Below are 15,349 nucleotides of genomic sequence, written 5' to 3'. Positions count from 1 at the left end.
TGAAAATATTTTGTTGGTAAGAAATTTAATGTTTTGAAAACTTGACAGAGGGAGTATCTCTCGATTTTCTTTAAGTTAGAGCTAGTATATTACCCAGAGGTATGAAATTTCTAATGGTGGGAATGGAGGGGATTTTGGAGGACTGGAGAGTTTATGAAGCATAAAGATAAAATTCAATTAGAAAGATAATACCAGTAATAAGAGAATCCATATGTATTGGGTAATAATTATGGTCTGGATCATGTGTTAAATTCTTTACATCAATTGACATGACTCTCCTGATTAATGAATTTCCACGGATGTGGAACCTAAATTCAGAGAGGCCAGGTGACTTACTCAAGTTCATAGTAATGGTAGGACTGACTTCAGAGCTTGGGCTTCTAATCAATGTGCTATAGATCATGACTCAAAATTTTACATATAGGATAAGATGAAGCTTGTCCTTTCTGAGAACATTGTACATAATGTCCAAACTCCCAAGCTCTTCATAAACCAATGCAATAGAGGCATTGTGATAAGCCATTATAATAATTTTGCTGAATAGTATATGATATTGATACAGCTGGTAATAATTTAAAAGATAATAATTTGTATAACTTGCAAAAACAAATCTTGGATTTTTTCCAGGGACATTCACTAGAGGGAAAATAAAAGCAGGTATTTGAGGGACCATATAGCCCCCAAGAGACAGAGAAAAATGGGGTGCAAAGAAATCACTGATGTACACAGAGAGTAATTGTGTGTTCCAAATTTCCAAAGTCCCCACGTGACCCAGGCTATTATATCAGGCCCAAGAATGTCTGTCAACTTGCCTGCTGTTCACAGATACTTTATATCAAAGTATCTGTACTTAATTGCATCTTTTTTCCTGAGACAATGTTTCTGATATTTGAAAAGATTGTAAGAAACAATGCTGAAAAATTATGGAAAAATTATATTTAGTAATTATATGAATTTCAAAACTATTTCCTTCTTCTCTATGAGTAATCAGGAGACCCCTGTATATTTTGGCAGTGTCTCTTCTTATGTCATCTACTGGGAAACCTTGTCATAACTTTCATGCTCATTTTAATGCTTGTGTAACTCACCCCTATCCTTTGTACACCTCATTTACCATTTAAGATGCTGTATTACAAATGCTTTAAGTTAGTCCAAGCAAACAAGGCTATTCATGTTTTTCACACAACTGTCTGATTTTGGTTTTACCAGCAAAGTTATCAGAACTCTTTATAATATAGACTTGTAATTTCAGAGGTGTATTAGCATTTCATATCACAGGAACAAAGTGATATCTGCTGAGTCAAGTAAATTTTTGGAGCAGATTATTTCTTTGGGGAAAAATATGGAGTTTTTGCATATATTGTATTTATTACATATGTAAGTTAGTTGCACTGTAAAATTATTGTAGCATAGTGTCCAACCATCATCACAGGTAGCACATCTTCTCAGCCACCCTAAATAATCTGTGACTGTGAAAGCTGGACATGCCTAACACACTATTTTGTGTTCCACTTGGATACAAGGCTTTGCAGGTGATGAAAAGGAAAATACTTTAACAGTGGAGCCACTACTATCCTCTACTTATGGGTGGAAGTAAAACATTTGTTTCAAATCTCCAACTGTCTCTTTCACATATATCTATTTCTTTATTTTTATTTTTTTCCAATTTAATTCTACAAGGTTTCACTGAAATGCCATGTTTCTGTATATTGTGTTGCTTCCCCCTGATGTATCTTGAATGACTCTGCTTAAGTGTGAAATATTTTTTTCAAAAACAAAAACATGTCAATCGATTTGCAAGTTTTTGTTTGCTTATTTGTTTACTGTAATAGGTGGTTATGGGTTTTCTTTTATGGACTATGAAACTCCATGTTTGAGTCTCTTCTCCCTTCTTTAATCACATTCTGTTGTGTCAGTATCTTGTTTTTGTTCAGTGACACACTTCTTAAAAGTAAGGTCACTGTCATTTTAAAGGAGATAGGAAAATCGTTTTTTCTAATATGCTAGTGATTAAAATGATTACAAAACATTTTTCAAGTTTGTACATTCCTGTATTCAATGGGAATACAACATATATTTCCTGTTATACTAAGTAGGAAATGCTATACAAACCTCCCAGACCAGTATTTTCTTTCAAGGGAAGCACTTTAAATCCTCAAGTCCAGGGAGAATGTTTGATCAGAGGAAACAAAATAATAATAATAATAATAAAGGAAAGTGTGGCTACATAAATTTGGGGAACAACTGCCAGGCATCACTCAGACTAAAGTATAAACGGTATAAGTCATACAGTAGTCACTCAATATAATAATAAATTGGGAAGGTTATAAAACTTTCTATCATACAGAACAAAGCATATATAGTCAAAAAGCATTTTGTAAAAACTATTTTGAAGAAGGCCCTATGAGAACTTATTTGCATTAAAAAACAAGGACTTCCCTGTTGGTCCAGTGGTTAAGAATCCGTGCTCCCAGTGCACGGGGCCTGGGTTCGATCCCTGGTCAGGGAACTAGATACTGCATTCATGCCGCAACTAAGAGTTCACATGCCACAACTAAGGAGCCCGCATGCCACAACTAAGGAGATGGCGAGCAGCAACTAAGGAGCCTCAACTAAGGAGCCTTCCTGCCACAACTAAGGCCCGATGCAACCAAATAAATATTAAAAAAAAATAAGCAAGATTCTGATTTTCCAGCATTTGCACAGATTTGTACAATAGCAATGAGGTAGAGAACTAACTAGAACAGTGGTAATAGAGTCAGGAATAGTGTATGTTTGAAGCAGCAGATGTTTGTAATTTAAAGACTGAATTCTGAATGAGTTCAAACTGATTGTAAAGACACTGTGATTTGCAGATGAGTCTGGGGCAAGAAAATGCTTGGTGTGATGTGGCATTTTAGGGGCAGCATGGGAACTGGACTTGTAGAATTAGAAGAAAGGACATTGCCTACCCAGGCGAAGTACTATCCTGGTCACACCTGGGTTTCTTATGCCGAGGACAATAATATCTAACAATTACACCACACTTGACTCAGGGGCAACATGAATAAGGATAGTCTTTACTTATAAGTTTCCTCTACACAGAACTCCTCCAAGTAACTAGTAGCAAATCAGCGTTGCCTGTGAGTTGAACCAATTACACATCTCTGCCTTACCTATTCAATAATGAAAATGGATTCAGAGTTAACAATAAAAGACATTTGTAGTTATTCCTGTATTTTTGTGATGAGCTGAAGGCTCCTGTGAATGTGCTTCCCTCAGCTTCCTGTGATATAAGGTGCCCAGAGTTCTCACGGGCTTAATGAGGGTAGAGAAGGTGGCCTGGGGACTGCTGAGGGGGTCCTCAGAGTATCAACCCCCATGAGAACTGATACAAAAGGGAGGATTATATTGATACTGAGATCCAATAGGGCTGATCTCAGGAGGACCCAGACAGCAAGACAGAAACTGGCCAGTGTTCCCTAGGAGTAATTTTTTTGAACTTTTTTTTTTTTTTTTTTTTTTTTTTTTTTTTTGCGGTACGCGGGCCTCTCACTGTCGTGGCCTCTCCCGTTGCGGAGCACAGGCTCTGGACGCGCAGGCTTAGTGGCCATGGCTCACGGGCCCAGCCGCTCCGCGGCATGTGGGATCCTCCCGGACCGGGGCACGAACCCGCGTCCCATGCATCGGCAGGCGGACTCTCAACCACTGCGCCACCAGGGAAGCCCTTTTTTAAACTTTAAGAAAGTAATTTTAGTTGTTCCATTTTCTATTAGTTCAGTCATATACTTTGTGTCATATTATCTAGATATCTTTCTTAAAATAAATTTTAATACCAAAATAGTACATTTAAAAGCTGAGATATAACTTCAGTGTACAAACAGAAACAAGAAAAGTCCATGTGCAAAAATGGAAAAGCACCAGTGTGGTGCAGTGTGACAGAATATGAGTCTTAGCAAGTAAAAGAGCAAATTTGAGGTTAGTAATATATTGTTATTATCATTATCAAATAAGTTATCAATATAATGTTTTTTTCTCCTCCCTGGTGAAATTTTACATATTTGAAGGAAATAATTCTTAAAGACTCTGTAAATAAATGGGGTATGACCAATTATAAGAAATTTCAGAAATGAAACATATATGTTTATTAATGAATAGTTTCAAAATCAGGTCTAGGAGATCACACTCCAGATGTAAGAATGAAATAGGGACTGTTACATGTGAGAAACTAGCTCACCACCAATTCTGAATAAATATAGCACAAGGAAATTGATTTTAAAGTTTAAGAAGAACTTATTGAAAATGAATCTAATAAACATTGGGTGAGACATCCTGAAATGTCCATTTTTGATGGTCTGTAGAATATGATTTAGGCTTTAGCATAGCTAAAGATATGGGGAAAAGCTACAGATATTGTCAAGTAAATTCTTGCATGAGTTTTAAAATTTTAAAATACATTTCCTTATAGATACTTATTGGATTCCTTGTTTAACATTCATTCCTTCAAAGTTACATGCACACACACATTTATTGAACATGGCTAATGATTTTGGTAAAAATTCTCATGCTTAACTTCCTGAATACGGGCTTCTGTAAATTTTGTCTCACACATGTTTAGCCTAGATGTTGTCATTGCTTAGTTGCTTTTTATACAGAAGGCAATGCTTGATATGAATTTGTGAATATACTGATTTTTTTTCTCACAAGTTATGGCATTATATAAAATTTGATATTAATTCTTGATATATGCTTGTATTAAAATATAACATCACCATTTTTCTCCACCTGTCTGAGCAGGACCAAAAAAAAAAAAAACCATCCATTTTATAAATGCGCACGGTTTTGTTACATCAAATGGTTAGTGATTTTTGATAAAATTTTAAAATAATTGATACAGCCACTTGGCTGAACAATTTCTGCCTTCAACTGCTGTTATTTTTTTCAAGAACAACAAAGCAATATACAGTCCTTCGTAAGCAAACATTTGAAACAATGTAACTCCTTTGTGAAATGCAAAGGTAATAAAACAAGTCTATTTCATAAAGGGAGGGAACAAGGCATAGAAAGGTTATATAATTTATTCATAGCTCACAACTAGGCATTGGTAGAGTCAAGAAGTGAGATTATTTGCTTCTTTCAGCATAAACCCATGCTTTCTCATCAAGCAAACTCCGCATGGAATAAAGAAGAGCAACAAACTTTCCAGTTTAAAAATTGTGATTTGGTATAAAAAATGCCCCACAGTAAAGCATAATTAAATCTTCAAATTCTTTAATGCAGTTCAATTTCAGAGTGTAAGATGAGTTTAACTTTTTAGATAAAAAAATGGACATCTGAATTCACTTCATTATCACTTTGATGTGCAAAAATTATGGAGGAACTCTTTTCCAGGAAGACTTCAAGACACTGCTGTTTTTGAAACAATAATTCTCACTCCTACTCTTCCTTGCAATGAGGCTGTTTTGACAGCCTGAGTGGGTGGAGTGGGAAAACAATGCTTCATGTAGCCATGTGATACTTCATGTAGAGATAGGACTTATGAAAAATATCCTATTTGAGAGAAAAGCAGATAAACACAAAGGAACTGCCATTTTTCAGATATATTTTTCAAATCGTCTTTGTTCGCCTACCTACCCTCCTTTCCTGAAGCAATGCTTGAGCTTTTCTTTGCCAAAGGCTAAACTGGAGTGAGAGAAATTGGAGAGAGCAATCCCCTTCTTGGGAGGTCTTGAACTTGAGCCAGTTTGCTTGCATGACTATGCATGAGAGATGGCAGAGGTATGACAGCACTGCTGTCAGGAAGGCAGTGTTCAGTGTAATGATCTAAGTCTGGTCACTTTCCTTTTCCTTTGGTGTAGGTTGGGGTAACTAAACACGATGTGAGAGGCAAGGGTGGGGATTAACTTTTAAATGCACACACCTAGTTTTTTTTTTTTTTTTTTTTTTAATGTTGTGACTAGTGTAGTTCCTTTAAAAACAATAAAGTCTGTGCTAACTCATATAAAATGATGTTGAGGCCCTTGGGATGGAGTCTCACTAATATATAGGAGAAAGGATTTAGAAGGATAAAATTTGCATTTAAAAAGGTGAATTTTTATCTTTATGAAAAAATGGTACTTTCATAATATAATAATTTATTTCCCTGCTCCACTTTCACACTCATAAATGATCTGCCTTTTCCTTTATAAAAGATGAAACAAATCTAAAACATTTATTTTCTTAGAAAAGATATGTACTCTTAACAATCCCTGTTTTACAGATGAGGAAAATAAGGGTCAGAAAAGTTAAGTGTCTTCCCAGGGTCACACAGCTAATAAATATTGGAGTCAGACTTCAAACCCAGGCTGTCTCCCTGTAGAATCTACACAATTAACCACTTCACTGTACAAGTTCAATACTTGAGAAGTCTGGGAGGGACATGAAGCAAAAAGGAAACTGATACACAGACAGACAAATAACGTTTTTACATGGTTAAAGACCATGGGGTTGGGGAGGAAAAATGAGCTTGGAAAGTTATAGCACAAGAATGGCTACTAGAGTTTATAGTTTTCAAGCCAGGGAAGCCCGAGGTCTTGGCAATTTCAAGGGTAAAACCATGGACAGGGTTCCTGTAGAGAAGAGTGTTGGAAATTAAGTCTGAGGTTGTTTGATGAATCTCTCATGTGAATTTTGAATTTACACTAAAACAAATACTGGATTTGAATGTAATCCAAAATGAGGGGACGGGGGCATAGCATGGGGCTAATCATAGGGTTTGGCCCAAAACAAAGGTGATATTCTACAAAAGTGAATTAATAATTTGCAAGTGACTAAGGGAGACTTGTTTTATGGCAAGTGAATTGCAGCCATCAGAAGTAGCTTTCAATTTAAAGACAGGATATGCAAACAAACTAAAAAAATACTGTTAATTTAGAAATGGTCCAGGACTGTGACGTAAAGCTAAACAGATCTTTCTTTGGGGAGAAAACTCATGAAAACTGATATGTAAATTTTAAAATTCCCCTCCTATTAACCTCATCCCCTAACATATGTCCTTAGTGGTATAGCACTACAGAGATGATGGAATGATACTAACTAGATATTAACTATACTAACTACAAACTCACTGGCCCATGCTTAAATTAATGCTATTTTCCACAGCTCTCCACCTCTATAATCAAGATACATTTATGGAATTGATTGAAATAAACAGTCACGTTCTGAAATATGTCCCCAAATTATCATAAATGGTAAATGTAACAACAAAGTAGTAAGGAAATCACCTTGTTCAAGAACTCTGTGGTGTTTACCGATAAATCTCTGAAATGCAAGAGATATACTGAGTTCCGATGAGGGTCTCTTCCTTTTTAACATTGTATTTTAAAAAAGAGAAAATGCACATGATTTTTTTTTTAATCTGCTCCAGGGAACTCTCATAGTTTTTACTGTCTATATTTTTAGTGGTTCTCCCTGACTGCTCACACTACTGCAGTGCCTGGCACTGGGGATGGAAAAGCAATGTACCGTAGTCAAGAGTAACTATCATAGCAGTTTCACTTTGATCAGGCTCTTTGCCCAAAGTCCTAATTCAAGTGATGCTAAAGAGCTCTCGAGAGGTTGTAAAGAAAGGCAATTGCTAATGTGTAGCCCACAAAATGACTTTTCTTTGCTTTGAAGTATACCTATGGAAGGTTTTTCATTCTCCTGTTCTTTATTGTTAGGTACCCAGTCTCTGCAAAGTGGGCAACGCAAGCACCCTGCTGTATTTGGCCAAGAAGCCAATTGCAAGAATGATAGGTCATTTTATAACTTTTTTGAAAAATGTTCTCCAAGTGCAAGAAATCACAGTATACTCCAAAACAAATTTTTGTTTTCTCATCTAACAGATGGATTACAATTTATACGTGGTTCATGATAAATGGAGAATATTGCACTGGTATTCCTAGATGGAGGTACTTGCACAGTGGAGGTGATGTCAGTTTTGTTCATACTTTAATTTACATCTAATTTAATGTTTACTGTTTTAGAAGTACTTGCATTTAAGCTTTGTTTCTTTTAATTGACTATTTTTTAATTAATTTTTATTGGAGTAGAGTTGGTTAACAATGTTGTGTTAGTTTCTGCTGTACAGCAAAGTGAATCTGTTATACACATACATATATCAAATCTTTTTTAGATTCTTTTCCCATATAGGTCATTACAGAGTATTGAATAGAGTTCCCTGTGCTATACAGTGGGTTTTTATTAGTCATCTATTTTACATGCAGTACTGTGTATATATCAATCCTAAATTGGGAGATTGGGATAAGCTTTTTTGGTTTTACTTTATAATATCATTTTCTTGCAAAAATAAAATAATTAGAGGGATTCAAAGAGATTCGAGGCAATTTTTTCCATATTCCCATCATCATTCTCCATAATACATTCTATTTCTTGGTGACCCTGGTGTGCACATCTTTTCACATAAGTGTAGTAATATTATGGATAGGGTTTACATTTTACCAGGTTTTTCCCCAGTTCCTTATCACCCCACATTACAGATATCCACTTATGCCAGTATCATTAAGTAAGCCATTCTTTTTCCACTGCTTTAATATATCACTTTGTTGTATATTAAATCTCCCTATATATTTAGATTTATTAATGGACGTTCACTTCTGTTCTGCTTACTGGTCTGACTTTTAAATTTATTTTTAAACATATTTAACACTGGTGACACCAGGATAACTCTTAATATCTCTTTATGTTCTTTACATTTCTTTACTATGAAATATCTCTAACAGACACAAAAATAGAGTATAGTAAAGCAAAGCCCATGAATGCTTTGCCATCTTTGTTTCATAGTCTCCATGCTTGTTCTTTGCATATTTTTCTCTCATCCTACTGTCTAGTTGATTAATCATATTTTCTCTATTGCATTTTTCAAGTCATTTGCAAGTTATTAACTCATTTATATTATTTTCACGAGAATTTGGTGTTTACAATTTCATTCATACACTTGACTTAAAATCTGAAGTTCATCAAAATCACCATCCCCTCCTGAACAGTTATGGTCATTAGAAGTCTTCAACTCTGATCTCACTCGTCATGTTTCATGGGATTTTATTATAGTACTTTTATTCCACCTTGTTTTTCATTCTGTACCCTAAGTTAATCTTAAAATTGTTATAAACCAAAGTGCTCATTAGAGTTTATCCATGTTTTCCAAGTTTATCAAAAATGTTTTCCTCCCTCCTGGGCTTCATTTCCTTCCCGTTGAAATATACTTTCGACGTTCTGAGGGTAATGACGCAGAAATGGTAAAATCCCTAAAGCTTCATCTGAAAACACATTTGTTTTGCCATTAATCTTGAATGCTAGTATGAGTAAGTATGGAGTTTCTTATGCACCATCATTTTCCCTTGGCTCGGCCGTATTCTTGATGCAAGACATTGTGCTTTCTCCTCTTCTCTGCCCCCATTCCTCCTTCCACATGGGTGCTCCTGATTTGTGCCCTCAGTTTATTCCTGTCTTGCTCAGTTCCCTCCTCAGAGAGGAATTCTTTGGGGCCACCACCTCCACCTTCTTTCTCTTGACCATGTTGTATTATCATTTATTGTGAATATTGCCTGCCTCTTTCACTAGAAAGTAAATGTCATGAGAACAAGCACTTTCTTCCCTTTGTTGCTATATTGCCAGTGCCTGGAACAGTACCTGGCATATGATAAGTCCTCAAAGTCTGACTGTGGAGAGAATGTGTAAAATTTATGTATTTATAGTAAATTGTACACTAAAAGAGTAGTTATCAATTCTGGTTGCTCATGAAGATCACCAAGGGATCTTTAAAAACATACCTATGTCCCACACCTGACCCTTAGGTTTTGGATTCATTTGATCTGGTGTGATGACAGAGCATCAGTATTTTAAAGTGCTACCCAGGAAATTCTAATCTGAAGTTAGAGAGGAGGACCACTGAGGATGCCTCTTCATTTCTCTTTCAATTTGCTTCTCTCAACAGGGTACAGCACAATTAATTAGATTCCAACTGATCAAATTTAAAACACATTTCATTACTGCTCTTCCAGTTTGTACCAGGTCATATTGACTGTAGCTTCAGAATAAAATAATAATCATTTTCAACATCAGGGCACTTTGTGTATTTGCCTTCACCTTTCCTTCACACTAACAAATAAAATTCTTTAGAATTCTCATTTTCCTCTCCCACACACAAATAGACACACTTGAGACTTTTATATGTTGTTACTTTTTACTCTTCACATCCTTTAAAATGCTTTACTTTTTGGGTGCTTTTTTAAAATTGCTAATTCTATATTATATATAATAGTGTGTATAATATGATAAACATATATACATATGTACATGTATAATAGGACAATGTCCCATGTATATTGGGACAATTTTTTTTCCTTTTTTAATTGAAATATAGTTGATTTACAATGTTGTGTTATTTTCTGGTGTATAGCAAAGTGATTCTGTTATACACATATATACATATTCTTTTTCATATTCTTTTCCATTATGGTTTATTACAGGATACTGAATATAATTCCCTGTGTTATAGAGTGGTACCTTGTTGTTTACCTATTTTATATATAGTAGTTTGTATCTGCTAATCCCCAAATCCTATTTTATCCCTCCCCCATTCCCTTTCCCCATTGATAACCATAAGTTTATTTTCTATGTCTCTGGGTCTGTTTCTGTTTCATAAATACATTTGTGCCATATTTTAGATTTCACATATAAGCGATATCATGTGGTATTGGACAAATAATTCTGATGGTTTACTTAACAGTCACTTAGTAGTTCTTCCTTGCTCATAGAATTTTATGATCTTTTTGAGGAGTGAAGCATTCCGCTTTAGTGGATAAATCCTTGTTAGCCTAAGACAATCATTATCATATCCCTCTTTGCCACTGTCTTATGAATGTCCATATCAATCTGTTTTGGCCAATGAGTAATTAGGGGAAGGCTGTTTTTGTGCTTATGAGAATGATATTTTTCTCTGAAAAAAGATAAATATGCATTAGGAAAATGACCATTTGGACTCTTTTTCTGTTTCCTCCTTGTTTTGTGAGAATATGATACTTGGTTTTACAGCATCCATCTTGTGACCATGAGATGATAATATGCCAATAATGATAAATGGTAGATTAGAAAGAACCAGCAAAGACAAAATGGCAACATCAATAGTAATAACAATCACAGCAAAAGAACAATGGGACCTTAACTTCTGGAGTTCCTATAAAGTAAAAAATAAATGCTCTATGTTTATTCTACTGTTATGTAGAATTTCTGTCATTTGCACTGTAAAACAATCAAAATGGACACAAGTTTCACTTCAGTTTCAAAAACTCTTATTTAACACATTTTTTCCCAAACTGTCCATTATACTTATAATCAATTTATATTTAACTATATGTTACAAGATGCACCACCACTGATAATAGTTTTTTCCTCTCCCCTCATGTTGAGATTAGAGCATTTTTTCTGGGCACGTTGTTGAAATGCGCCTTGCATATATGTGCATATAACTTCCCTTTGCTTAACAGTATAATATTCTTGTATCCTAGTCTTTTTGCTTAAGAATCTATACATTAATTGCACTGCTTTATGGTTTTCAGTGTTGCAGATTTAATGGCCTGTGTTAGGTTGCTTTTCTTTTCCTTGCCTTGTCTTTATGTTGGAAAGTGTTTGAAATTTCCTTTATCTCTCAGAAGTTTTAAAGGCACATCCAGAGGCTTTTGTCTTTTTGCTAATCCTGAGTGGATACTTTCAACTATCATCAGATCAGCAAATATTTCCCCTCTAGAAGCTTGTCTCCATTTGTTTCTTTATCTTCTTTTAGATTGTAAAATATTTTTATGATCCCCTCAAACATCCTCCAATACTTTCAATTTTCTGTTATCTCTGGACTTTTGCTCACTGTCATGAGATAAATTTTTGATCTTCTAGGCCATTGTTTCAGTTCTCAACAGTGTTCATCTTCTCATTAATTTTTTTGATAAAAGCATCCTGAAAGTCATTTTTAAGTTAATATTTTAGTGATCTATTTGAAAACTTCATTACTGTTGTTTGTGGCAGTTTTAACCTTCTTCCTAAAACACGTTTCTCAGGTGATGCTGATTCTGCTAGTGCAGGGAACCACACTTGGAACCACTGCTTTAGACAAAGGAATTCTTGATTCACTTTGAAAATGCATTTAAATCCTTGAGAAAGCAATGGCACATTCAATACATTGAATTGTTCACATTTTATTTGCTACTTTTTTTGTCCTTTTGTTTGTTTTTACCCTTTTTAAGGGAAAAGAAGTGGCATTATTTCTCTACTCTGCTTCCTTCTAGAGGTTTTAAACATGAAGCCCACTGGTGGATTCTTTCATTAGTTATAGGGTGAATGACCAGCCATGAAGAGCTGAAACAATGTGATTCCCCGCCAAAGATGCACCATAAAGCAATGTGGCCCTTACTCTATGATGGTCTGTGATGAGTGATCTGCAGAACTGATAAAAGCAAAGTAGCTGCTGTGTGGCATTTGCTTTCATTACTGTAAATGATATCATGTGTTTGCATTTACTTTAAAGTTGATCAAATGTAACAGGAGACAGTGTTGACAGATGCTGAAAAAGTGTTAACCTTTCCTTTCATCTTTTTGCTTATGTGTATCTTGTACCATAGGCTTCTCAGATAGTTTTATTAGCTGATATATGAAATGTTGTACAAAATACCCACACAAGGAATGTCATTGTTGGAAAGAATTGTCTGTAATTCTCTAAATGATATAATCAAACTGCGTGGTTCATGTATAGTAACACTAGACCCTTTAACTAAATAAAATGATTTTGTATAAAAGTGCATTGTTAAAAGAAAATTAATTTGTTTTGAATGCAAATTGAATTTATACTAACTAATTGAGTCCAGGCATGTAGACAACTCGTTTATGCTATATGTGATTTTCAATAAATCTAATTCAGCTGACTTATGTGAATTGAGATGCAGTTATTTCTTAAAACTTGGCATTAAAATTATTATCAAAGATTATATTATCATTTTGTTTCCTATATATTTATTAATCTAAATGGAAATCACAGAGAGCAAGTGTCTGTAGACTTTCCTTCAAGCAGATGGAAAGATTCTGTTTTGTCCTATGAAGTTAGGGTAGGATCACTTTGAAAGTGTAAAGACACTCTGTCTATAACACTGTACATACACCAAGGTATAAACTTTATTTTGTACTGAATGAAATGGAAAAACATTTTGCAACTATAAACTGGTGCATTTTAATTTTCAGCTTTGTTGCCTTTCAATTCCACTTCCAAAACCAGAAATATGTAAGATAGAAAAAGTTGGTTACTTGGCCTTTTTAACAAGACAAAATCAAAAAAAATCCTAATTGTCCCGATATTATTTTATTTTTACATTGATTTTTCACCTCTTTAGTGTCAGGTTAAGCTGACTGGTCAGCCTTGGGATACATTGTTGAAGAAGAGAAGCTACTCTCTAACAGAACCTGAGGAGAATCACCTGAAGAAATGGAGAGGCAGAAAATGGGACAGGTAGTAGAGAGATATATAGCGACATCAAGAGCTGAGGGGAGGTCAGATCAGCCAGTAAGGGCTCCTTGCATGGTAAAACCAAACAAAAAAGCAAATAAGAACACAATGAACAAAACCACATCAAGGATTAAACCTACCACCAAATTTATCATAAAGAGCCAAAAGGATTCCATACCAGAGGGGACAGAATGTATCCAAGACTCTACCATCTCAAGATCATTTCAGACTCCCTGCTCCAAATCCCCATAACTATTTTTGAGCAAAGAAGAAAAAGGCAGGATGAGCAATCATCCCAAAAGATTGTTTAAATTATACAAATGGACTAAAGTTTAAACCAGATTAAACCTAAAGAACAATAGAAAAGATCAATGAAACTAAGAACTGGTTCTTCAAAAAGATAAACAAAATTGATAAACCTAGAGCCAGATTCATCAAGGAAAACAGAGGGAGGACCCAAAACCATAAAATCAGAAATGAAAAAGTAGAAGTTACAATGGCCACCAGAGAAATACAAAGGACCATAAGAGATTACTATGAATAATTATATGCCAATAAAATGGACAACCTAGAAGAATTGGACAAATTCCTAGAAAGGTACAATCTCCCAAGACTGAACCATGAAGAAATAGAAAATATGAACAGACCATTTACCAGCCATTAAATTGAATAAGCAATAAAAACATTTCCCAACAGAGAAAAGTCCAGGATCAGATGGCTTCACAGGTGAATTATCTCAAACATTTAAAGAATTAACACTTATCTTTCTCAAACTATTCCAAAACATTGCAGAGGAAGGAATACTTCTGAACTTATCCTATGAGGCTAGCATCACCCTGAAACCAACACTAGACAAAAAAAGCAAGTTTAGGCAAATATCACTGATGAAGAAACACAGAAGCAAAAACCCTCAGCAAAATATTAGCAAACAGAACTCAACAACACATTACTAACATCATACACCATGTTCAAGTGGGATTTATCCCAGGGATGCAAAGGTGACACAATAACTGCAAATCAATCAACATGATATACCACATCAACAATTGAGAATAAAAATTATATGGTCATCTCAATAGATGCAGAAAAAGCTTTTGAAATAATTCAGTACCATTTATGATAAAAACGCTTAACAAAGTAAGTATAGAGGGAACATACCTCAATATAATTAAGGCCACAACTAACATTATACTCAATGGTGAAAAGCTGAAAGCATTTCCTCTAAGATAAGGGACAAGACAAGTACGCGCAGTTGCCACTTTTATTCAACAAAGTATTGGTAGTCCTAGCCGCAGCAAGCACATAAGAAATAGAAATAAAAGAAACCAAATTGTATAAGAAAAAGTAAAAATCTCACTGTTTGCTGATGACATGATACAATACATAGAAAATCCTAAAAATACTACCATAAACCTACTAGAACTCACCAAAAAATTTGGTAAAGTTGCAGGTTACAAAATTAATATACAGAAATATGTTGCATTTCTATATACTAACAAAGAAATTATCATAAAGATAAATTAAGAAAACAATCCCACTTACAATTGCATCAAAAAGAATAAAATACCTAGGAATAACTCTAACTAAGGAGGTAGAAGACCACTACTAGGAAAACTATAAGACGGTGATGAAAAAAATGAAGATGACACACAAAATGGGAAGATATACACTGTTCATGGATTGGAAGAATTAAAATTGTTAAAATGACCATACTACCTAAGGCAATCTACAGATTCAATCCAATCCCTATCAAAATACCAATGGCTTAGTTCACAAAACTAGAATAAATAATTCTTAAATTTGTATGGAAACATAAAAGATCCCAACTAGAAAGATCAATCT

The sequence above is a fragment of the Kogia breviceps genome, chromosome 13, assembly GCF_026419965.1.
Source record: "Kogia breviceps isolate mKogBre1 chromosome 13, mKogBre1 haplotype 1, whole genome shotgun sequence".
NCBI lineage: Eukaryota > Metazoa > Chordata > Mammalia > Artiodactyla > Physeteridae > Kogia > Kogia breviceps.
This window is presented reverse-complemented; position numbering follows the sequence as displayed.